Raw genomic sequence first — 22,889 nt, 5'->3', positions numbered from 1 at the left:
TCCAGATAAGCGTTGGCTCCTCTCTTCCCTGCAGATCTGGGCGCTCAGCCATGCCGGACGCTCCTCCGCCCCCGTGGTCCAGCTCCTGGAAGCTGGGTCTTTCCTTTGTGCTGCAGGACCATACCCATTTCTCTCTGTGTGGCCTGTTGTTCCTCCCTGTTGGAGCTGGGAGGGATGGCTGTGGTGGTTTCTCCATCTTACACAGATGAGGAGTGTGTCCTGACGTGCTTCCGCTGCAATGCTCAGCACTGGTAGCGGGCTGCCCCGTAATTGTGTGCCTCTGTTCCCTTTCTGCCTGCCGAGTGGGGTTTTCCTGCCCTAGCCTGCCTAGGATCCCTGGCAGTGTGTGGATGGTGAAAAGCACCTGGAGAGTTTCCTGTCACAGTACCTTTGTGCTTTAAATCCCTGACTCACCTAATCCCGTGAACTGTGATCAAAGCAGCAGGTTATGCAAGCGATGTGCCCGGCAATTTATGTGTGAAGAGGGAATTGTGATCATCTTGTGTGATTCCCCCCCCAGCTTTTTCATCTGGTCACATCCTTTGTGTCATTAATCTTCCAGATCAAATAAGATGATAGTTGAAAGTCCTCCATAGTTATGATTCCCCCAAAGTTTTGTGAGCATGGCTTTGATTTTGTTGTAGTTATTAGAAGTCAGTTTAGATTTCTGGACCTCTGTTTTGTAGGTATCTCCAGTGGATATTTTAGTAGCGGCATTTCTCTCCTTTCTCAATTAAATATGTGTTTACAATAGGAAAAGAACAAAATATAGAATAGGAAAAAAATTAAAGCAATTTAGTTACCAGTCCAAAGGCTTTAATGCTAAAGAGCCGTGAAGAAACTTTATTGGAACTATAATTGCAGACATAAGCGGTGATTATCTGTCTTCGTGCTTTTATAGTCCCCATCACTGTCATCTGAACACACGAAGCTGATGGGAGTGTGTGCAGAACGTTATTCAGCTGATGCTGTGTAATCCTGATCTCTTGCAGTATGTGGAAAGTAAAATGAAGTGTCAATTCATTTGAAAATGATGGAGAAAGAAAAAGGTGGGAGAGGACGAGTGTCCTTGCAGAAAACATAACCTTATTTCATCCAGCTTGCAGCCAAAGGAATGCAGCTGACAGGGTAAGCATCTTACATGGACGTGGTCAAAAGACATTTTACTGGTTCTTAATGCTCTTAGAGGTCTTTGGCAGGTGCAGTCCTTCATCTTTGGAGGTTGCCTCCCTTTGTTTCCTTGAAATGTTCTGAATTTCCTCCAGCTGAGAGAAGGACAACAGCACCTGTTTGTCTTGTGTTCCTGAGAACTGGAGATCGTTGGATCAAGGCAGACAAATGGATGCTGCCAAGTGCTTCTTGAGGTGGAACAGAGATCAGAGAGCAAGTCCTGAATTGCTTGGCCTGATTATTGGTGCTGGTTATGCAGGTGAAAATGTGCTCTGGGCTGTAAAGAGACAGAGGGAGGAAGAGGTAATTTGGTGGTTGTATGCAAGATTCTTTTCCTGCTGCTTGGCAAGCCTAAAGATCTGAAATTCTCAGTATTAACTACCTGGTTATTTTGGGTGAACTCGCTGGGCGCTTCAGAGGACTGCGTACACAATACGGTGGTGGCCTGCAGAAGGGGAGCTTGCACTGCTGGTATGATCGAGTGACTAAATCTATCATGGCATTCCTGAACCGTTATCTGGTGCCCATTTTGTAAAGAGACTTTTATGTCTCTGCTACCCTAAGAAATGTTCAGTGAGAGACTCTCTGCTGCTTGGCAGCCGGAGCGATAGAAGGGGCAGTATATGCAGAGCTCTGGCATTTTGCATTGAGGTTAGTAATCCCAAGGTAGGCACAGGCTTATAGTTTGAATTTATTTGATTCAGGCCAGTGTTACTAGGGTCTTCTTGCTGCCTTTTCTGCCCTGGCTGTCCTGCTGTCCGTGCTTTTCAGGCAGGTGTGTTCATTGCCTGAAATCAATTTCTCAGTCTCATGATTCTTATTGCAGTCACCTGCTCAGGCTGAGGCAGGGAGTCAGTGGAAGAAATGAGATAGAAGGCAGAAGTCCTGTGATCTCTTAAGGAACAGTACATGAGTGGTCCAGGGCTAAGTTTGGGCCTTAAGAAGGTAACTGTTTTGTGGATGATTTTTGGGTAGGGGAGGCACTTGTTGGGCAGGAGATGGATTATACTTTTTTTCCTTTTTATCTGAAATTTGGAGCCAAAAAGACAGTTATTTTGAAGGAGGAAAATAGGCAATAGAGAAATCCAAAACTTCTAAATCTGTTTTTATCTACTCTAGACTGAATTAGGACCAGGTAAAAACCACAACTGATGATGTATGTTTTTTGGTGGACTTTCTGAATTTCTTAGTGAGGATTGTCTTTGCTTTCATTGAAGTTAGCATGAGTTAACCACTAATTTCTGTTAGAGCAGGTCAAAGCAAAGCTCCTCAATTGCCTGGTACACTCAAGGCCATTTTAAAAACAAAACCAGAAATATGCTAGTGAAGTGCCTAGATACATAAAGAAGTAGGTAATGCAGATTTTGGAGACACGTGCCTGCCTGTCCTGTATTTGAAATCAAAATGAGGTAGTGATGTTTTGGGAGTTTATGGTCTTTAGCTTTAGTGAGCTGCCAGTGCAAAACTGGTTCTTGCAACAGTTCTATTCAAAATGAAGTGAAAGTCTGTGGATTGTACGTTCCTGGAGACATCAACATCCTACTTTCACCAAAGACTTATGTGCTGAAATGGCTTAAACTAGTTTAAATCTGACCCTTGTTCTTATCGTATGGGGATGAGGTAAGTGATTGTCATCACCCTTGTTTTATGGATGTAGAAAACAGAAGTGCTGCTCATGTGTTCTGCAATACTCGAAACTAGGAATTGTTGGTGCCTTGGGAGAGGGTTATTCTGAACCTGATGCGGTACTGGAGCTGCACCTGCCGCACCGTGTGTTTCCCGGTGTTGGTGAAGGGAGGAGGTGCAGGGTTTGAGAAGCTGACGTCCCAAGTGCGCCATGATCAGTGCTGTGTGAGTAACTCCACATTTTCTTTAGTCCCCACAAGGTGATGATGCTGTGTGTGAAGATTGCCTTAGTGTTGCATCATTGGAGATGGGTGTGAGTCAGTTGTGAAAACCCTCTACAAAAGGCTTTTGTGCTAATACTGGCTTATTAGAAACAGTTGTTGAGAATAGGCCTGGTTTCACTGGGCATTTGAAGCATCTTAAGAATGATGCTGGTGGTGCTCAAAGCCTGAGCCAGGGGTAGGCTATAAAATGCTTAAGATGGTGGAGGGGTGAGTGCCCAGAAGAACCAGCTGAATGCAGCGTGCCTATCTGATGTCTGCCTGGTGCTCCAAAACCAGTGGTTGGCTACTGTAGTACGGGGCAAGAAAGGGAAGCAAATTATACGGAGCTGCTCTCTGCCAGGGTTTGATTAATTTCTGGTGGAAGCTGTGTGTGTGAACATGCAGCAGCACAAAGCAGTGCTGAAACCCAGGGCCCTGTGCACAAAGCTGTGCTGGTGAACTTGGGTGCCGAGGAGTTTGCTGTCTGTGTGGCAAGGGGAGGTTGTGCGGGAGGCAGCTGGAGCCGCTGGGAGTCAGCGCTCCGTCCTTGTTTCTGAGCAGCACTTAACCTCTCTGTTTGCTTCCATCGCTGTGAAATGCTGCTTTTACGGCTGCCGCTGCTGCTGTAGCTCTGAGCACCCTGCACGCGCTCAGCACCTCCCTGTCCGGGGAACAGCGCTTTCCCTTCTGCACGCAGAGGACCTCCCTGTGTAGCAGCTCTGTAGAGGAGGAAAAAATCGCAGCCCAGGCTTCTGGGTCCCAAGCTGAATACCCTGAAGACCTTGCTGTGCTCCCTCACTGCTGCAGGCTCCTCTGCCAGGCGTGCTGGAAGCTTTAATTCATGTGCTTTGGGATCCTCTGGCAGGCAGCGCTGTAGAAATGAGGAGTATCATTGTGTTTTATTGTGGCTTATAAGAACGCAGTGTGTTTGTGCTTTGGGGAGCCCCAGGGGCTTTGTTTTTCACCAGGCCTGAGCCATTCTTCAGTAGAGCCTTCCTGGAGCGTGATCTAGTTCTGCCCATTAGGAGTGAGAGACGGGCCTGACTGATTTCTGCTCCCTGCTGCATAATAAATCTGATACTAAAATTAGTGCTGGTCTCCCTAGGCCATAATTCTTGCTGAGATTATAGAGAATTGTGTGTGCAGAGAGGAATTGTGGTTGTGTGTGTGTGTTTGGGTTTGTTTTTTTTTTTTTTTATAACCTTGAGTGTCCAATTTCCAGGTTTTTTACTTAACCCCCCCATCTTTTTCCCCTTTTCCTCTCTTTTGGGAAGTGTTTAGCCTTTCTGTGTATTTTGGCTATTTAAGCCTCTGTCACTGCAGGCAGATGAGTTCCTTGGGAGCTCTTCTGAAGGTTTTGTAATTGAGTCTTTTACCACGGCGACAGGATATTATTAACCTTCAGTAAAGCAATTTATTTCATACTCCTTTGTGGGGATAAGCCTTTTTTCCCCCAGGAAAATATGTATGTGGAAAGGGTTTTGCGTACAGGGGTAGCTGGACTTGCAGCAGTGATTATGATTTAAAAAAAAAAAACACCAAAACTTGAAAAATAGGCAGCTCTGTTTGCGTCAGTTTAGAAGAAACCTTTGGTCCTGAATGACTCCCACCCCTGCCCCAGTGTTTTATTTTAAAGAACATACTTTTTGCCTATCAGTGGCTTTGAAAGGAGGTTGTATTTCATTTTAGAGCTATAGATATTTAGCCCCTGTGAGCACTAAAACATTTTGTTTTCATCTTTGAGACGGCCTTAAAAATGAACTGAGAGCTGGAGGGGGGAGTTTCTTGCAGGGTCTCCCTCTTGGCATGGCCTTTGCCCTGAAATCAAATGCAGACTAGTCCAGAAGTCATTAAAAGACTGGATAGCTCCTAGAATAGCAATTTCCAGTGAACAAGCAGGAATGCTGGATAAGTGGCCAGCCTGGCTGAATAACTTGTATTTTCTATTGAGCATGGTGACAAAGGCACTGGTCTGGGATTCAGGGGGTCTGGGCTGGTCTCTTACAGGCTGTTGTGTCACTACATCTCCCTGCGCCTAATTTTTTATTTTATAATGAGGATGGGAATATTTCTTTTCCCATGTCTGGTTAGACTTTGCTTTTTACTTCAGTAAACTGTTAAACTTTAAAAAGAAAGGAAAAAAAAATCAATCAGTGACATGCTTGCCCTGGTTTGGTGTCTTGAAAAGTTTGCACTATCACAAAGCCTGCTTTTTAAGGAGTTCACCGTACCTTGCAATATGAATATGTTCTTTTAGCAATTATATTAGATAAAGAGGTGGTATTATTGCCACGTTATACAAGAGAGCTTGGATGGAAGTTGAATTGCTTTGTCCAGAGCTTTACGTTTATTAACACACTTGAATCTCTTGGCGCCGTTTCTAGGCTTTAATTGCAGAGTCATCCGTTTTTCTACACTGTGCCTCTTTAGCATGCTGAACTGCTTCTGCCTTGCTATTGAAACGGGCATCTTAGGAAAAGTATTTTGGTCCATGAGGCTTTTAGTGACCCTTGTTAGGACTGTCCTCCAGAACCACAGTCTCCCAATCTTCCTGTGTTCTACCACTTTCTGATTTTCCAGGTGTGTTCAGGGTTTTTAAATCCAAACTTTCTAGCATCTCTTCAGCAGTTCCATCCCTTTTGCATCGGATGGGCTTTTCCATGGGCTGTGTCAGAAGGCTGTTACTCTAGACCTGAGGAGCACCCACTGGCTTGTATGTTGAGTGCGGGCTCCTCGTGGCAGGGGCTGCCGGTCTGCTCCATGCCCTGGCAGCAGTGGTGTGTGTCTTGCATGCATCTTGGTGCCAGGAGGGAGGAAGGGCTGCTGGCCTGTCACAGGGCCTGTGCTAGCCCTGCCATCACCCGGGAGGTCCGGCGGGACTGGGCTTTTCTGGTGTCCAGCGTGTGGGGGCTGAGGCTGCGTGCCACGGGACAGAGCAGAGAGTGGGGCAGCTGCAGGAGGGATGGTGCTGAGCTGAGGGCCAGCTGGCATACTGCTTCCTCTAGGGTGTCCTTCTGGGAGAAGATACTGATGATAAACGTATTTTTTTTGGAAAAAACTGAAAGCACTTTGTACATGCTGTCTTTGGGTGGTGGTGCACACAGGTTTGTGCTTCCTTCGAGACACAGGCTTGCCTCTTTCTTTGAGGTTGTGGGTGTCTCTGTGTTTTGTTGGTAGCAGTGGCCTGGGACTTTTAAAACAAAGATGAATGCCGTGACCTTGCTTTTATACTGCAGTCTTCAAACACCATCGGTTCAATGTGCTAGTCCGTCTTCTGACTTGCCAAGCACCGGGCAGTGGTGGTACTGCTTCAGGGGAACAAAGGGGCTTCTCCAGACCCTGCCCTCCTGTTGATGCCTCCCCTGTGCCTAGCCTGTGCTCGGCCCCCCTGGGAAAAGGGCACTTTCCTGTGTGGTCCTTCAGCTTCTGCTAAAATTCCAGAGATGTGTTACATGCAACAGAACGTTTTTGTTACCGAAAGACTTTCTGGACCCTTGACGTTCTGGTTTTGTAAAACTTTGCAGCTGGTAGATTTATTCTTACGTCTTCAACCAGAGAATCTTTCCATCTTAAAAATGCTTGAAGTACCTTTTTTTCCCCTCCCTGCTTTTTACTATAACTGTTGTTGTATATGAGCCCCACAATCTGCAAAAAAAATTTTTTTCTTTAAAGCTTCCCCACCAGGGATTTAATTAAAATATTGTGAAAGGCAGTCATTGAAAATGAGAAACCTTTTGAGTGGAAGGCACCCTGATTTCCCTCTGTGGAGCTTTTTGTCACCATAGAGATGAAAAGAGAAGCTCAAAATTGCACTTTCCCCTTGTGTGTTGCTACTGAGGGGACGTGGCTGCAGGTAGCAGCTGTACTAAAATCAGCAGGGCAGGGAGGCATGGCTGGGGCTGCAGGCTTTAACTCTTTGCAGGGTACGAGCACTGGATTGGGATTTCCTTTCCTGGTGGAAGCATTTCTTCTTAGTTTATTATTCTGTTTTAATTTCCTGTACTTCACGGCTGGAATTTATCTGGGCTTGTGAAGGGAAAGAACGAAGGCGCCCATCCTTTTGTCTTGGTAAAAGCATAACTAAGCAACTTTCTGTGCAGCGTGGCCTGTTGGTTCTGCACCGGAGCTGTTCGGAGCAGCCTGTACATCGCTGCATTGTTCTTGAGGTGTTTATGCAGAAAGCTGGTTAAGTAACGGTGTTGAAATCCAACTCATCCTTTTTAATTTTATATGTTAGTGTGTAAATCAAAACTTCTCTCGCTGCTCTGCAGCAGGGTTCAAGTCTGTCTGATTCTTCCTTAAAATATGTAAATGTTGGGGCTTTTTTAATTTGTATTTGTATTTTTTATTTTAAGAAAAATGGGTTAAAGTTTTTTTCCTTTTGTTTGGCAACCCCTGTGGAAGTATAGGGATTAGTAAACCAAAAATACATACTGTGAGTGATAAAACTGCTCTGATACAGTTTCAAAGACAGTCACACAAATGGAAGATTATTGGAGGGTACATGACACTGGGCAGTGTTATGCTTTTAATCATTTTAAAAACAAATTTTTCTCCCTAATTGAGTGAAGAGCAGACTCAAGTGGATTCTTGGCTCAAACATCTTGGACAAATGAAAGTAAAATGTATATTCAAGCTGTCTGCTGTTGTGTATTTTACACCATACCTGTCTCTGTGCCTGATCTCAAATGGACGTAATGGTTTAATTTTAAGCTGTTTGAGCGAGACCTGTTGTGTTTAAAGTTCCAGATAGAAAGTGAACATAACCCATGTAATGGCATTATTAATAGGGACTACTACTAAATTGTAATTTGCAAATTAATGGTTTAACTCTGAGATGAAATATACAGCTGTGTTCTTGTGTAATGTTACAAGACAAAATTAGATCAAGTATTTAAATAACAGAAGGGCCTCATCCAAAACCAGCGGGTGTCTTCCCAGGGACTTCACTGGGGCGTCGTGTTCTGCCTCTTCCACCCTGCAGTGAGGGTGTGGACCTGTAGCACCAGCAAAGTTCCTTAAAAGTGCACATGCCCTCAGGAGTGGGCTGCTAATGTCTGACTACCCGTGATGCTGATGTATTTGGAGAAAGAAAATAATGCGTTTCCATCATGGTAGTGACTCGGGCCTTCTATGTGGTTCAGCTTGTACTGGGCAGGCTGGTCTAAGTAATGCTGTTGTGCATATGTATTTGAGTTCTTGCAAGATTATACATTAATTTTTAAACAAGGCAGTATTTGGGAGCTGGGCTCGGCTCTGATGCAATTTGCCCTTGTGCTTTCCTTGGCTGTTGCTAATAAGAAGTGCTGGCCTAAATCAGTGTCTTGGAGAATCATCAATTTGCTAATTGCAGATAATCAAGGCCCTGCTCCCTGCTCACGCTGAGACCACTTTTGTTTTCTGCCATTCCGCCAGGATTCGGGCAGTGTCTTCCAGCCTTTGACGTAACCAATGAAGTGGGTTTTGAGCTCTCATGTTGCTAATTCTCAGAGGTGATGAAGTTATTGGTATTCAGGCTTGATAAACAAGAAGCTATTATACCACTGACCTTTCCTGCCAGGAGGGGATGCGAAGGGCAGGGCTTGCGAGGTGGCTTGGGGAGAAGGGGGTGTCTGGGGAGGTGTGGCAGCGCAGACTTTTGCAGCACCTGCCTGAAGTTAGTGCAGGCCATGGCACTTGTCTGGCTGCGAAACCTGTGGAAATTTTTCTGAACACATGCGGTAGTTGCGTCTTACTTTATTTTTTTAAGATGTGCATCTTTCCACTTCTGGGTTCAGTTTAGGAGGGTGTGCGTGTGCTGTAGGTTTTGCAGATTACGCTTAAAATGAAGCAGGGGCTGATGAAAATGTCTGCGTCCTGCAGTGAGGTGAGGACAGGCGTCTGCGGGGGCTTCCCCGAAGTGCCCCGTTGCGTGGGCACAGCAGGCTGTGTGCCAGCGCTGCGCTCCGTGTGCTCCCAGCGCGTCTGCGTCTGCAAACCACCCTAGGTGCATCAGGCCTTTCTGCCTGCCCCAGCTGCCCGGGGTCTCACCAGGTGGTGTGGGGAGAGGGGCCAGGGGTGAGAACGGCTGCAGGCCTTGCCAAATGACTTGGTGTAGAATGGCAGCTGATCCCAGGCCGTGAAAAAACGGGGGGAAATCAGAGCCTTTCTGAGGAAGCCCCATCAGCAGGGCGCACGCCTTCCTGTTGAAGGTGTGGGTCATCTGTGTCAAGGAGAGCAGGGCCAATCCCCTTAAACTCCCCAAAGCAAGCTTTGCTTTGCAGGTGGAGAAACTGAGCATATTGCCTTGGCAGAAGCATTTTTAAAAAATAATGAGGGTTTTTCATTTTGCCCATCTGGATGGGAGCTGATGCTGTGTGCAGGGCGGTGCATGCCTCAGAGGTGAAGAAACAGGTCTGCTTTTCCCAGTGCTTACTGCAGGGATTTACAAGCAGGAGACAGTGTTGAAATGGCCTAGCAGAACCAACTTCAGCCCTGCACTCGTGCTCTGCCGTCGCCCGCCACATAGAATGCACGTTCGCAGAACTTGCAGTGGAGAGGGGAATAATGCGGCATGTGTTCGTGGTGCACGGAGAGGATGACAGTTGTGTGAGTTGCAGGAGTGCCCAGGGATGCTGAGTGAGTCGTCCCCAGCCCGGGTCCCTGCCGGAGCCAGTTGTTGGCCACGCTGCCGCTTAAAGCCAAACCAGAGGAACAGATGATCACCGGACGGCTTAGGTTACATAATCTCTTTTGGGTTTAATGTCAGGCCTCCCTGAACCCCATCCAGTGCCGGCTTCCAATCTGGCTCGTAATACTCCTGAATGTCCTTTTAATTTTTCTCTTTATTAATAGTTCTCTTACTGTAGTGTGCTCTCTCCCTGGCTTTGTGTGGTATGCATGCCTCAGAGTTCATTCCTTTGCTCTCCAGGGTCTCCCACTGCTGGTGCTTCCTGCTCCTCCACCAGCCCCAAGCTTTTCACATGTGTTTTCTTTGCTAGTTTTGAAAAAAGATGTTGTGGCAAGGGAAGTGGGAGGGCTGACCAGGGATGGAGCTTGCACATTGAGTTGGCTCTTTTCATTCATGAGTGGAGCTCCTGAGGCTGTGTGTGGGAATGGTTAGAGAAGACCAGCGCAGTGGTGGTAAAGTGAGGAAGCTGATGGTGGAGGTGAGATAGGAGAGACCACAGCTGGCCAGCTTTGGTTCCACACAGATCTATCAGCTGGACTAATTTTTTTTTTTTTTTTTAGTTTAGCTTGCTCATTTCTGAAAGGGCTGTCTTGCTTCTGTATTGAGTTTTTAATTGTTGTAAATAAAGTTCAGGCTCTTCACTGTGTTTCTGTCACTGGTTGGATGTAGTAAAGACCAACAATTCTGTGAAGACAGAGCAGCCAGTGGTGGTTTTGGACGCTAAAGGGTTATGTGTTTCAGGGGGCCAGTGCTCTTTCCCTCATTCCTAACTCCGTAAGTAGGTGCCTTTGCAGTTATTATCCACTGCTGCTGGGATTGTCACTTGCATGTGTCCTCATGGCTGGCATTTTTCTGAAAGCCCTAGCACTGATTATGTCAATGTCAGCCATTATTTTTTTTTTTTTAAAAGAACAACATAATTAAAAAAAAAACCACACGCATGCATATATCCATACATTTGCAGAGGGGAGAAGGAACTGAGATGTTATTTCAGATCTAAGTCTAGGAATCAAATAGAAGCCTCAAAGTATGTGTGTTTAGAGCAGACTTGTGATTAGCAGCAACCTCAAGTGCTCAAAATACTTTTGCATTTACTGAGACAGCTTCTCTTACGTTAGCTGTTGCATAACATTCTCGTGTCAGTTAAGCAGTTGAAAAATATTGCACAGCAAGTATTTAATGCATTGTGAACATCAGTGCATTGTAGCAGCTGTTTTAAAAAAAGTAAAATAGAAGCATCAAGAGCAGAGAGCAATATGGAGAGTGCTTTCTGCAAACATATTGGTAGCATGGGGAACCAAGTTAGAGGATTCTGAGCTCTTGGTGTATTTTAATGTCCTGGGTCCTTCATTTATTTTTGCTACTTTAAATGATGGCTTAGCTAGGCGGGGGAGGAGGCAGGAGCTAGGTGAGGGGCAGGGGAAGGTATGGAGATGGGCAGGACAGATGTGTGTAGTGTCTTTTGCAAACATAAGTGTTGCCCTTGCCACCTTGTACGCCAGTAGCTAGTACTTCCTGAACTTGTACTGTGAATAAATTATGAAGCAAAACTGATAATGATCATTATCTTGACTGTGAGCCCAATTGTGAAAAATCCAGTAGTGCGTTTGTATGTCTAAAACCCCCAAAATAAATCACAAAGTGCTGGTAATACCATCAGCTGCTGCTATTTCCTAAAGTGGTGGATTGCAGTCTCTGATCCCTAGGTGAGTAAGTCTCTAAATTGTATTCAGAAATAGTATATGGCATAGTTGGAGTGCGACAACGGTATTTTGCTGCATAACATGAAGGAGCAAGAATCCAGGACTGTTGTTTTATTTTGGGTTTTTTTTGTTGTGTTGTTTTGGTTTTTTTTAATTTATAGGCTTTATGTTTTGGGCTGTGTCATTTCATTTTGCTAGTAGATATGTGCAAATAGAAGTCAAGACCAGTATGTGTGGGGAACATTAATTTTATTTTACATATAAATATATGTATGAACACACAGACATAATGGATGCCAAAATCTCTTACATATTTGTGTTTGTTCAAGTGTACAAGAAATGTGATTGACACCACTGAGAAAGGGAGAGGGGAAAGCAAAATGAGTTATAGCTTTTGGTCCCTAAACTGCTATTTCTTGCTGTATCCTGGAAGAGCCTTCGTGCTAATGATGCTGAGCAATAAATAACACAGGGAAGATTAATAGCTGCCTATGGTAGCAAATTATAGTTGATTTATTGCACATAATATATACAGGTGCAGCTAATTTAATTAAACACAAGACCTTTATAATGCTGTAAAGACATCCCTCTCTAAAAGTGAAACAGCTCTGTGGTACTGTAATAAGGCTTTAAGTGAAATAAGCAGCATTACAAGCAGAGCTCCAGTTGGTGTTCTCAGCCTCTCATGTATTTGGGGGAGGGAGTATTTTTCCATAACCATTAATGCCACTTTAAGTCAAGTTAGGCTGTAACAAAGTTCAATTTAATATACTGATGCAAGTTATCCCATCTCTGCTTCATCATGTAACAGCAGCTTCCATAAAACAGCATATGTACCTTGTTATTTTCTTGGCGAACTTAACAGTGCTGTGCAGGGGATGGTTTGGCTTGCAGGGGAGGAGGGTTGGAGCTCTGATGGTGTGGGATCTCACCCTGGGGATGCGAACAAATAACAAACAAGAAGTCATAGTTCCCTGGAGCCTCTCCACTTGCTAGTGGGTTGTCTTCTATTCATCCCTCATCTGAGACTGAAAAAGGGGACTGAGAGAAGGAACTCTCATAGAAGAGCCTGTACATAGGTGTGCACAGGCAGCGCTCTGGGTTAGCTTGTCTGCATGCTTGCTTTTTCTGTTGGGTCTTTTTTAATTTTTATTTGAAATCCCTTTCTGCTTTTTTTTTTTTTTTTTTTCAAATGAAAAAAGTAAAGTTGAGGTGGGTGTATATGTATGTGTGTGTGCATAAAAAATACAACTTTAGCCTGGCTTTAAGCTGTTCCCTCTGCTCCCTGCTGTTGTAATTTTCACATGAGCAGGGGATGGTGAGCTTGCCCTGCAATGCAACCTTTCTCAGCTCATCATGATGCGGAGTTGAATACTTTTCCCTGCATATAATGGGGAAGATTCTCTATGATACTTTGCCACCATTACTTGATTATTTGTGAGAGCGTAAAAGGTTCAAGTAGCTGATTGATTAATTTTTCTCGAAGTTTTTCTTCCCTCTGTTGCCTTCATTTGGAATATGTAATTAGTGAAGGAAAATGTATTAAGAATAGATGGGTATGCATATGAATGCTTAATTTTTTCTAATTCAGGCATTCATGTGGGCACATGTATCCTGATGCACGCTGTGCTAAACAAATCTCTTCCAGTGCTTGCTGGAGACAGATGATTGAGTTTGGTGTAGTTTTCTTCTTCAATACTATGGTTTCTCTGTTCTGCAGCAGTTGCTGTTGCTGTTCCAGCTACTCGGGGAGTATGAGGAGTGTCTGTGGGCATGACTGGAGGGAGGTGCATGCAAGGCTTGGTATCTCCTAGCACAAATCAAATATCTACTTGACCTTTTTATCCCTCACCACTGGGAAGAAGTCCAATGGCTCTTTGTCATAAATCTTTCCAGTCCGTTTGCTTTGGTCCAGCACTTCAGTTAGGTGCAGTTAAGGCTTCCGGTTTTAGGTTTAAACAGATATTTGTTGTTAGGGGCTGGTGGGGGAAGTGCGGAGGGATGTAGGGTCACAGCATGTGTGCTGAGGTTGAGAGAGGAATGGGACGTGGCTCCACGTAACCCTGAGTACCTGCAGCCACCCAGCAGAGGGGAGAGCTGTGGCAGCACTCAGCAGAGGTAGAGAGCGAGTTTTGGGTGGCTGTGCTTCCAGAGTCGAGTAGTGGAGGTGACCCAGGTAGCGTGAATTAAGGTGTAGGAGGAAGAAAAGCCCCAGAGATACCTCTTTTGCAAATTGGCAAAATGTGCTATTTTAAATACTTCCAACAAAATAAATACTGTTCTAAGCAAAAGGAAACTAAAACTATCTCCTGTGTTTTCCAGGATGTGTCACAGAAAATCCCCCTAGTCTTGTGTCTCTGCTGGTATGTGCATAGTGCTTGCATGGGGAAAGATAAATGCAAATGTATTTATTTTTTTTTAATTGTAAAAGGCTAGTGATTATGTATTTTCACAGGGTTGTGAAATCTTTAGCATCAGCTGATGGCAAGTACCAAGTCCAACAACCTGGCTGTATGTAAACTATTGCTTTGTTGGTTGATGTGGTGGTCCCATCAAAAAGAAAATGTATGGCTTTGTAAAAATTTTTTTTATTAAATTTTCTTTCTGTGTAGTCCTGTCTTCCCGTGTATTTTCTGAACGAGGATCTCTGTGCCTCAGTTTCTTATCTGTTTAATAGAGTAACAATTAATCTCACTTCTCAAGGATTCTGTTGTGAAGTGCTTTTGAGAAATCTGGGCTGAAATGTCATGTTTGATAAGGCTGCTTGAGAGCTTCCATAGAAACTACTTTTAATCCAAATTATGTTTGATGATAAAGTATCGCAAAATGTATTGCTTCCCTCTTTCTGTTTCTGTTCTGTGTGCTCACTTTTTGTGTTAGGATGTGGAAGGGAGCTGAGAACTTGGAGCCAAAACTGGAGCATTTGCTGAAACCTGTACTGTTACTTTTATGGTTTGGGCAGAGGGGGGAGGATTGCCTGAAAATTTCCCTGAGAGTGAAAGTACTAACTTTAATTTCCCAAGGAAAAATGAACGCTGTGTTCTAACTAGGTCCAGTGTTTGTCTTTCTGTGCTGTACTACTAATTCTTCTTGTACTTGTAGTTCTGATTATGTTCCCTCAGCTGGTACTTGAGGAAACGTGTTTGTCTTTGAGCATGTCTGGTGACTCAGAGACGCATCTCCTTAGCATCTGGTGAGCGTAATTGTCATTGTTAATCTGCCCCATGCCAATCTGTCTTCAGAGTAGCGTTGGGAGGAAGGGAAGTTGTTGCATGACTGGGTGTACATCCCCATCCCTTGTTCTACAGAGAGATGTGACTTTTGAGAAGAGGTTAGCAAGAAGCCTGGGCTTTGCTGATGTTATTTCACTTCCTGTCGCTGCCTCTGGTACCGTCAGAAATAAGCAGTTAGTGCTTGATAGACATTGTTGATTTGATGTTTTTAAATTGCATTTAGGGCATGACTGTATGCAGAATAATTGAAATAAGAGTCTGGAAGGGAAGCAGCTCCATGTGAATGAAATGTTGTAGGAGTTGGTTTTTGATGTATGCTGCTACTCTTGCGGATTTGGACTGATACGGGAAAATTTTGCTGTGAGCAGTTGCATGTGCATGCTCTCTCTTCAGAAACTGCAGGGAGGGTTACTGGATCCCACTGGGATTGCCTAAAAGCTGCTTAGTTTTGGTGTGAGCCTGTCAGTCTCTCTTACAGAGCCACTGCACGGTGGTAAACGCATATATCCATGAGTGGCTCTGCTCAGTTACAAGCCAGCTTTCATGGCTCTAAAGGAAGAGTTTAATTGCTAAAGTGGCTGGAATCAGTGTCCTGCCTGCGTTCGGACGTCGTTACCCAATGCAACCATCTTCTAATTATGTAATGCTTCTATTTTTGATATTGTGGGTGAGTGTGTTGTAAGTTAATATCTTGCTTTAGAGTTCAGAGTCAGAGATTCATTGGAACCAGATACAACTTGGCATTATTTCCAGAGCTTTGTGCATTTTCATTTGTAAACACAGTTGAATGAAAACTCCCACAATAAAGTCTATTTTTCCCTCTCGGGTTCATGCAGGGGTTCTGCTTTCCTGTGCTCTAACCACAAGGTGGGCAATAAGTTAGTTTTAAAATTATCTTTTTTCCTAAGCCCAGGCACTCTCTTACAATACCTGTTCTTACGGGAAGGCTTTAAACACTTTTTTTGCTAGCTATCTTTTGTGCTGTAACTCTCACTTCCCAGTTCACGTAATCACAGGCTTTTCTTTCATTCTCGTTCATCAAACTTGACTGTCTTTTTTTGGTTTTGTTTTTGTTTTTTAATTTTTTTTTCCTTGACACAGTGATTTTTGTCATTGCTTCCATAACAGCAGTTTGTTGCCTTTGGCTTTGTAATAAATTGGGCAAATTAATAGTGCATGATTGAGAGCATATACTTTAAAATAAGTTGAACTAGAAATAGATTTTTTTTATTACTATTAAAAATATCTTTTTTTGTCAATCCTTTTGTTTTGAGCAAAGGGCACATTCTGCTTTAACAATTTTATCATGTGTGCTATTGTAATTTACATAAATGAATTTTAAATACAGCTATAAGCTGTGGGAAGATGTTATTGTCTGTGCACAATGAATGTGGAGATTTATGCTGTGCATTCATCTTGTGTTAGATTAGCGTTTGTTCCCTTGTCTCTGTTGGATAGTGTCGTGATGGAGTTATGAAATCTTTACATAGGTACTTCTCAAGCTTATTTAAAGTAGCATTTGAGTTATTCTTCTTTCAGTCCATTAATTTCATGTAAATATGCCTTTGGATATTTGATGCAATTCTGATGACACTGGCAGAAATAACAAAACTTCTGTTCGAAGCCAGACCGGAGCTCCTGTTAACACCCGCCCACCCCCCAAATATAAAACAATTCCCATTTTTGCCAAGGTTTGTGTATGCCGAAGTCAAGTGCTCGAGCTGTTCCAGTGAAGTCGGTCCAACCATGTGCTTAAACTTCTGTTGCTTTGATGGATTGGGACCTTGGTCACAGGCACTTTCGGCTGTGTTTGTCTGTCTTTTGTTCAAAGTCATCCGTGGCAAAAGTTCATTCGACTCCTGCCTGGATTGTGACATCCTCAGCCATGCTGCTTGTGACCTGAAATGGACGACGGTTTTCAGGAGGTGAGGTGCAAGCCTTACCGGGGCAGGTGTGAGGTGTGCACACCCCTCCTCGGGATGAAACCTCAAGTGCAGTATAGACATGTCTGTATGTCCCAGGGGGAGGTGATGGCAGGGTTTGGAACAGAATTACAGCAATTTGGAATGAGGATTTGCTCTCTTCCCACCCTTTCCAATTCTTGCTTTTCCTCCCAAGGAGAAAACAACTTGCAAAATGGCTGTTTGCAAATTCTGCAAATTATTTTTCAAGACGATGTGATGATGAAGTTAAGGTAGTGAAGCATACCATGAAAGAGAGGACTTCTTTTGCTGAAGATCTGGGTTTGGACAGGATGGTCACATGTGACAGAATGAGTAAGAGAACTTTTCCAAACACGTCTGGAGAGGAAAGCTAGCGTACTGTGGTGAGGCTGCTTGCTGTCTTGCCAAATACAAGCCTCTGGTAAATGCTCTTGTGGGGGCAGTTAGCATGCGTGTTGTGGGGGAGGAGAATAACAATTTGACTTGGGGCTGGTGATTATTCTGTTGCAGTGGTTGAATTTCTTTCAACTGTAGTGATGTTTTGAGTTCTGGGGACAATTACCAGCGCTTTTAGATGTCTCTTTATTTCCACGGCTTAAAAATGCCCATTTGGGGCAGAGCCACCTGAATAACATGGCTTGCTTTCAAGGCTATCTATTGAATCCTGGCTATCAGGACTCAAGATTTTAATGCTTGCCTGTCGCTGGGAACTGGGCTGCGAGTGTGTGCACAGACGCGCAGAGGGTTGTGAAGGAAAGTTGTGTGTGTGTCTTCTGTGCACGCCACAGAGGGATAGATTATTATTCTTAATTTATCATCTGCACAAGCTTCCATCTGGATTATTTAAAGCAGACCTTGTTGGACAGCTGTTCAATTAATCTTAGTTTGTGTCAGAGCGTTGTCTAGAGAAGGGGTGGCTTTTCAGCTGCGAGCCGTGCAGGGCTGTGAAGCAGGCAGTGGTGTTTCACGTGCGTGGTGGTGGCCGGGCATTTTTTCTGGTGGTGAGTCGGCCCAGGGTGCTGAGGCCCCAGTGCACAGTGCATGTGCCTGCAGCGAGTTGGGGTGCGGGGGCTCTCGGCGTCCCTGCATGCAGCGACAGCCTGGCCTGCGGCGCCTGTTCTGCCATGCTGCAGGTTGAGGGCACGGAGAGCAAAGCAGCTTTCCCAAGGCTGCTGTAGCCCGTGGGCTGAGGGAGGGGTCCTGAGTCCCGCTCAAACGTTCTCGTGCTCTGGGCCATGATGTGGCTGTACTTAGCTGCCAAAACTCATGGCCATGGTGTTTTTCAACGTCACAGCTCTTGCTTTCCTGCCAGCTGGAGTCTTTTCCCATTGTGATTGAGACCAATATACTTACCATAAATGTTTCCTCTTAAAATAAGAATTAAAACAAGAAAAGCAAAAAAGCGTGGGGTTGTGCTGGAGGGCTCCGTGGAGTTGGCTGGTGTCTGGCGTCATGCCGGTCATCTCCTTGGAGCCGTTCCATGGGGAGCCAAGGGCCCGTGGTCTCCTGCGTGGGTTTGGGCAGCCTCCCTGGCGCTGGCCATGCTCCCCAATCAGTCACTGGTGGGGTGGCCAGGTAGGCTGGGCTAGTGGGGGAGGGAGCCAGGGAGCCAGCCCTGCCGTGGGGGCTACTGTTCGGAGATCGCGCCAGGTTCGCTGGGCACGGTGTCGCTCACTCGCGCCAGCGCTGCTCTCATGGCTGGTGACGTAGGGATGCCTGGCCTGCTGGGTGGGCTTTTTCGTTGTGTGTAGAGGTTTTGGGTTTTTGGAGGGTGTGTGGCAGGGACACGCAGCGAACAGTGGTCTCTTCAGAACCTGAATTTTCTTTGCAAGCTCCAGAGGGATGTGCTGCCGCCATGGCTTAGTGAGGGAGCAGTGTTAGCAAAGCCATGGCTTCAACTTTTTTCAGCTGATTTGGAAGCATAGGGGATGAGAGAGGAAGACTGTAGCTGAAAAATGGGAGAAAACTATACAAACAAGCCACGGTTTTTTTGTTCTTGCTGTTTTTTCCCATTTGAAAAGGAGTTTACTTGTTACAAGTCTGAGTAATGACTGATTATCTGCAAAGCAGAATTTCTTTTAGGGTCTTGGAAACAAAAGGTTTGGTCTCGTGGGGTCATGTGTTTTGGTTCAGTGATTTGGTTGTGTGGGTTTTTGTTTTCCCTCTTTAAACCTTGACTGAACCACTTCTACTTCTAAAAATGTATGTGAATATTTCAATGAGATTTTTCCTTTTTTTGTATTACCAAGTTGCTACAATGAGTTTTAAGCTGCTTTAGGCTTGCACTTTTGCTCTTCCTTGCCACTCCTGCTTCCAGTGTTGCCTTTCATGTCTGAGGAATGCTGTAGTCTTACTGTCTCGTTTTTGGGCTGTTACTAGCTTTTATGGGAAAGGCATGAATAATGCTTATTGCTAGGTAAAGAAAGATGCTGTGTGGTTTTCCATAGCAACATGCTCACTGGAGGGGTGGTTTCAGACCTCTCTAAGGAGTCACCTGGAGGATTTGGTAAGTTAATCTATTGGGAAATGTCCTGCTAGGCAGATGTGGTCAGGTTCTTCTGGTATCCCTGTAGCCTGTCTGAAGTGACCTCAGTCAGGGGAAATAATTAATTGGCAGTGTGCTAGCGTATTTGTTTTAACTTTAGATAGCTGTTACAGTTTCAGAGGCTGGTGCTCCATGATGCAGGGTGTCTGCTGCATTTTCTTCCCTCAATAAGCCATTTGCTCATTGAGGACTATGAAGGAAGGCAGCTTTGACAAGAAGTTGCTAGGCCAGAGTTGCAGCCATTTACATATGACAGTGTTGATTAAGCTGCTGAAGAATAAGTGCCCTGGAACACAGGGATGCTGGTACACTGATGGTCCCTGCCTTGCCCTCCTGTAGTCATTACAAAAGCACAAGGAAAGAAAATGTTTGGAGTCAGAAGCTTTATCTTACGAGACAACGATTGTGCCTGCCTTGCTGCGGAGATACAGCATAGATTGGAAAGTCGGAGTCGTGATTGTCGTGGAGATGGGCACTGTGTGCAGGGATGCTGTGAAGCCTAGAATAATCGGAGGGGGTTCGATTAAAAGATAGTGGGTACATGTTTAGTGTCTTAAATTTCCTAAGCGACATGCAGTCATTTAATCCTCCATGGGGAAATGTCACTGACCATTCCACAGATTGGAAAACTAAGGCACAGAAGCTGATAGATGGGTGACAGAGCCTGACAGTCGGTGCCAGAGCCGTGTTTAAATGAATGCCTGGTCTTGAAACCCAAGTTGTGTTAACTAGACTTCATTGTGACTGCTGACTGGAGCTAATCAAAACTATGGTGGGCCTGCTGAAAACTATTCGGGGGTCTTTTGTTTTTTTTTCAGGTCTGTAACTGAATATGACAGTAGGGCAATACTTTAAAGTTCAGGAATAGTCAAATTGAAACCAAACCTCTGCTCAGAGAATGGTAGGCTGGAAATTTTTGTCACGGGAGCTTGAGATCAGCGCTATGGCCAAGTTTAAACAAACCGCCTTCTCTCCCTCCCCCTCGTGTTTAAATTCATGTTCTGTAACATTATTTCCTAAAAATTCAACATGGATAGTTGAAGCTGAAATGTGCTAAGCCACAGCAGAAAACAGGAAGAATTTCTTGCAGAGGTGGATCAATGGGCATTATATAGGTGCATAATATGAAACTTTAGTTGCCTTTTTTGAAGGGATGATTTTTTGGTCAGAGCTGAAAGCAAAAAAATTAAGGGGTAGATGGATCAGATATCTTACTATGCTAATTAAGCATGCTGTAGCCCTCTTCCCGTTGTCTCCTGTTGGAGAGCTGCACGAACAATGGCATGCTTCCCTAACACCTAATGTTTCAGTTCTCTCCCCCTGCCCCTTAATGCTTTTATGGGGTAAGAAGACATTGAGATCCTTTGTGCACAAGAAGCACTGTAAAAATGGTCATGGAAACAAACGTTGAGTGCACTGGTCAGTAGGGTGGGCATCTGGAAGGAAGTTTTCTCTCATTTACTTGTACTGCAGTAATGATGAGGAGCCGCTGTTACAGATTCAGTGCTAGAGGCGGAGCACACCCAGAACTAAAAGGTGGTCTCCTTTTCCAAAGACCGTTTATTTTATTGAGAGGATGGGAATAACTTGGGCATCCCCAGTTTGACCTTACTTTTCTGGCTGCTTGATAGCTGAGGGAATGGCCGAACCTTGAAGTCGGTGCAGAAATTTTGTTTTACAGACTATTTTGTCTTTGGTAGCTTTGAAGGTTCCAGCTGGTGTTTCTGGCCAGACTCACCCATCCCTTGGGAGAAAACATTAGGTCATTCAGACTCCATTTGCAAGGACACTGAGCAGGCTAGAAGGCAGAAGTTATTTTAAGCTTCTACTGACCAAAGTGGGATTTTAGACAATAAAATATACTTCTGTTCTGCTGCCCATTACGTTCACTTGTCCAGATTAAAGATTTTATATTATCTGTATACAAGTTACCATGCAGTAGGAGAAAATTGGATATGGGAGTATGTTTGTGCAGTTCTGTATTTTTGGTAGGTATTTTTAAATCCTTGGGAAAACGTGGCTGTGACAACCGTGTGAGGTAATACAGTATATTGACTTGCTTTGGGTTGTGCTGAAGCTTTCTGATGGTGAAAGCAACATGTGGCACGCTCTCCCTTACACACTGAATAGCTGCTGTAGTTTTTTGTGGGTATTAATAGTCACGTCTTTTCACTTTCGAGTCATTCCTTTCCTGTTTACAGCACCTCCGATTCTGGGAATTTCAGACGAATTACCAAGACAACCGGACTATAAAAGATGAGCTTAAACAATAAAAAGCAGCCAGGGTCAGTGTTCAGCCTGCTGTACTGGGTGTCTAACCTGTGCTCGGCTCCTTCTTCTGCAGGAGTTAGGGCTTGTCATGTGTCCTCTCAATGCCTCCAGTTCTTTCCTGTCTCTGTTTATCTTGTCTGCTCTCATCGTGAGGTTTCTGGAGCCGGGAGTCTTGCTCTGTGCGCAGTGCCTTAACAGAGTAGGGCCCTGATCTCTGGACCTCCGCGGGTGCTGGCATAACATGAAGAGAAATAACAGTGCTGATGAAAGTGTCCTTAAGTGCCATTTGACACGCATGCAACTCAAATTCCACTTATGCCAAAGGAAAATACCATAGGAAATTTAATCCATAATGCAGGAAAAAGGCAGGGGGTTTTAAAAATATTGCAGTAAAGAGCCACTGGTTTCTGATGTATGGAAATGTTGGGATTGAAAGAATTTGTATGTAGTTTTCTTCACAACTCTTTTAACGTTTTTTTAAATTTTAACTTTTTGTTTATTTTGGGGGTTTTGTTTAGGTCACCTGCTGATGCCATTTCAGGTTTAGCAGGGTATTGTTGATCCAGGAGTAGAAGTTAAGGGTAGAGAAGGGAATGTTTGCAATTAGCTACTTGCATGATAAACATATATATCATAGTGACTGATCTATCTATCATAATACAATTTCCATCACTTTGATATATTTGGGTGATACTGAGGGGAGAAGAAGCTTTCTTTCCCTGAAAAATGAATCTGAAGCGCATGTTAATGTTGTTTTCTGTCCTTCCAGTCTCCTCCCTGACAGAGTTTAAAGTTTGTGGGGCATAGCAGCTTTAATGCCATCACTGTCATTCCTGTGCATCTTGAAGTGTTGCTTGCAGCTGCCATCCTACAGATAAAAACTTGTTTCCTGAGCCAGCATGACTGCTGTTGGAAAATGTGATGCACTCCCTTTTCCAGGCACTGAGGATTCCTCTTTTCCCTGTGGGTGATGTCCAAGGACCTGTGAGGCGGTGATCGTGGATATGGGGCCCATTCTGCTTATATTTGTGTGGTGCTCTTGGCATGCCTAACAATTTCATGTAAGAGTTATGTCTTGGGAAGAGTGGGGGCAAGTGCTTACTATTAAGAGCGATCTCCAGGAAAAGAGCAAGAAGAGGAAGATCTGTTTTGATTTCATGGAAGAGTTCCCTGGAGTCGTGCCGGGTGCTGGTAATGCAGGGCAGGTGGACTTGCCTGGCTGTTGCCTGGGCTGGGGGCAGCTTGTAGCCCCCCATTTCAGACTTAAAGACATTTCAGGCTAAAGACTGTGGGCAGATTTTTTCCAAGTGGCTGTAATTTTGGAAGTTCAACCTGTGAGATTTCAAACATGCCCTGATGTTTGGGAAGTTCAGAGATTCTGTCCCAATAACAGTGTGAACCTGAAGAGACAATTTCAGGTTTGGAGCATACTAAAAAAAAAAAGCAACTCCCAGATCCATGAGCT

General features: G+C 44.5%; 1 protein-coding gene across 13 annotated transcripts in view; it reads left to right on the top strand.

The window, feature by feature from the left end:
- MSI2 (musashi RNA binding protein 2) overlaps window positions 1–22,889 on the top strand; it is a 255,942-nt gene that overhangs the window by 15,171 nt on the left and 217,882 nt on the right. The window lies entirely within an intron of this gene.

Source organism: Falco peregrinus, chromosome 2 (genome assembly GCF_023634155.1).
Source record: "Falco peregrinus isolate bFalPer1 chromosome 2, bFalPer1.pri, whole genome shotgun sequence".
Taxonomy (NCBI): domain Eukaryota; kingdom Metazoa; phylum Chordata; class Aves; order Falconiformes; family Falconidae; genus Falco; species Falco peregrinus.
This window is presented reverse-complemented; position numbering and strand designations above follow the sequence as displayed.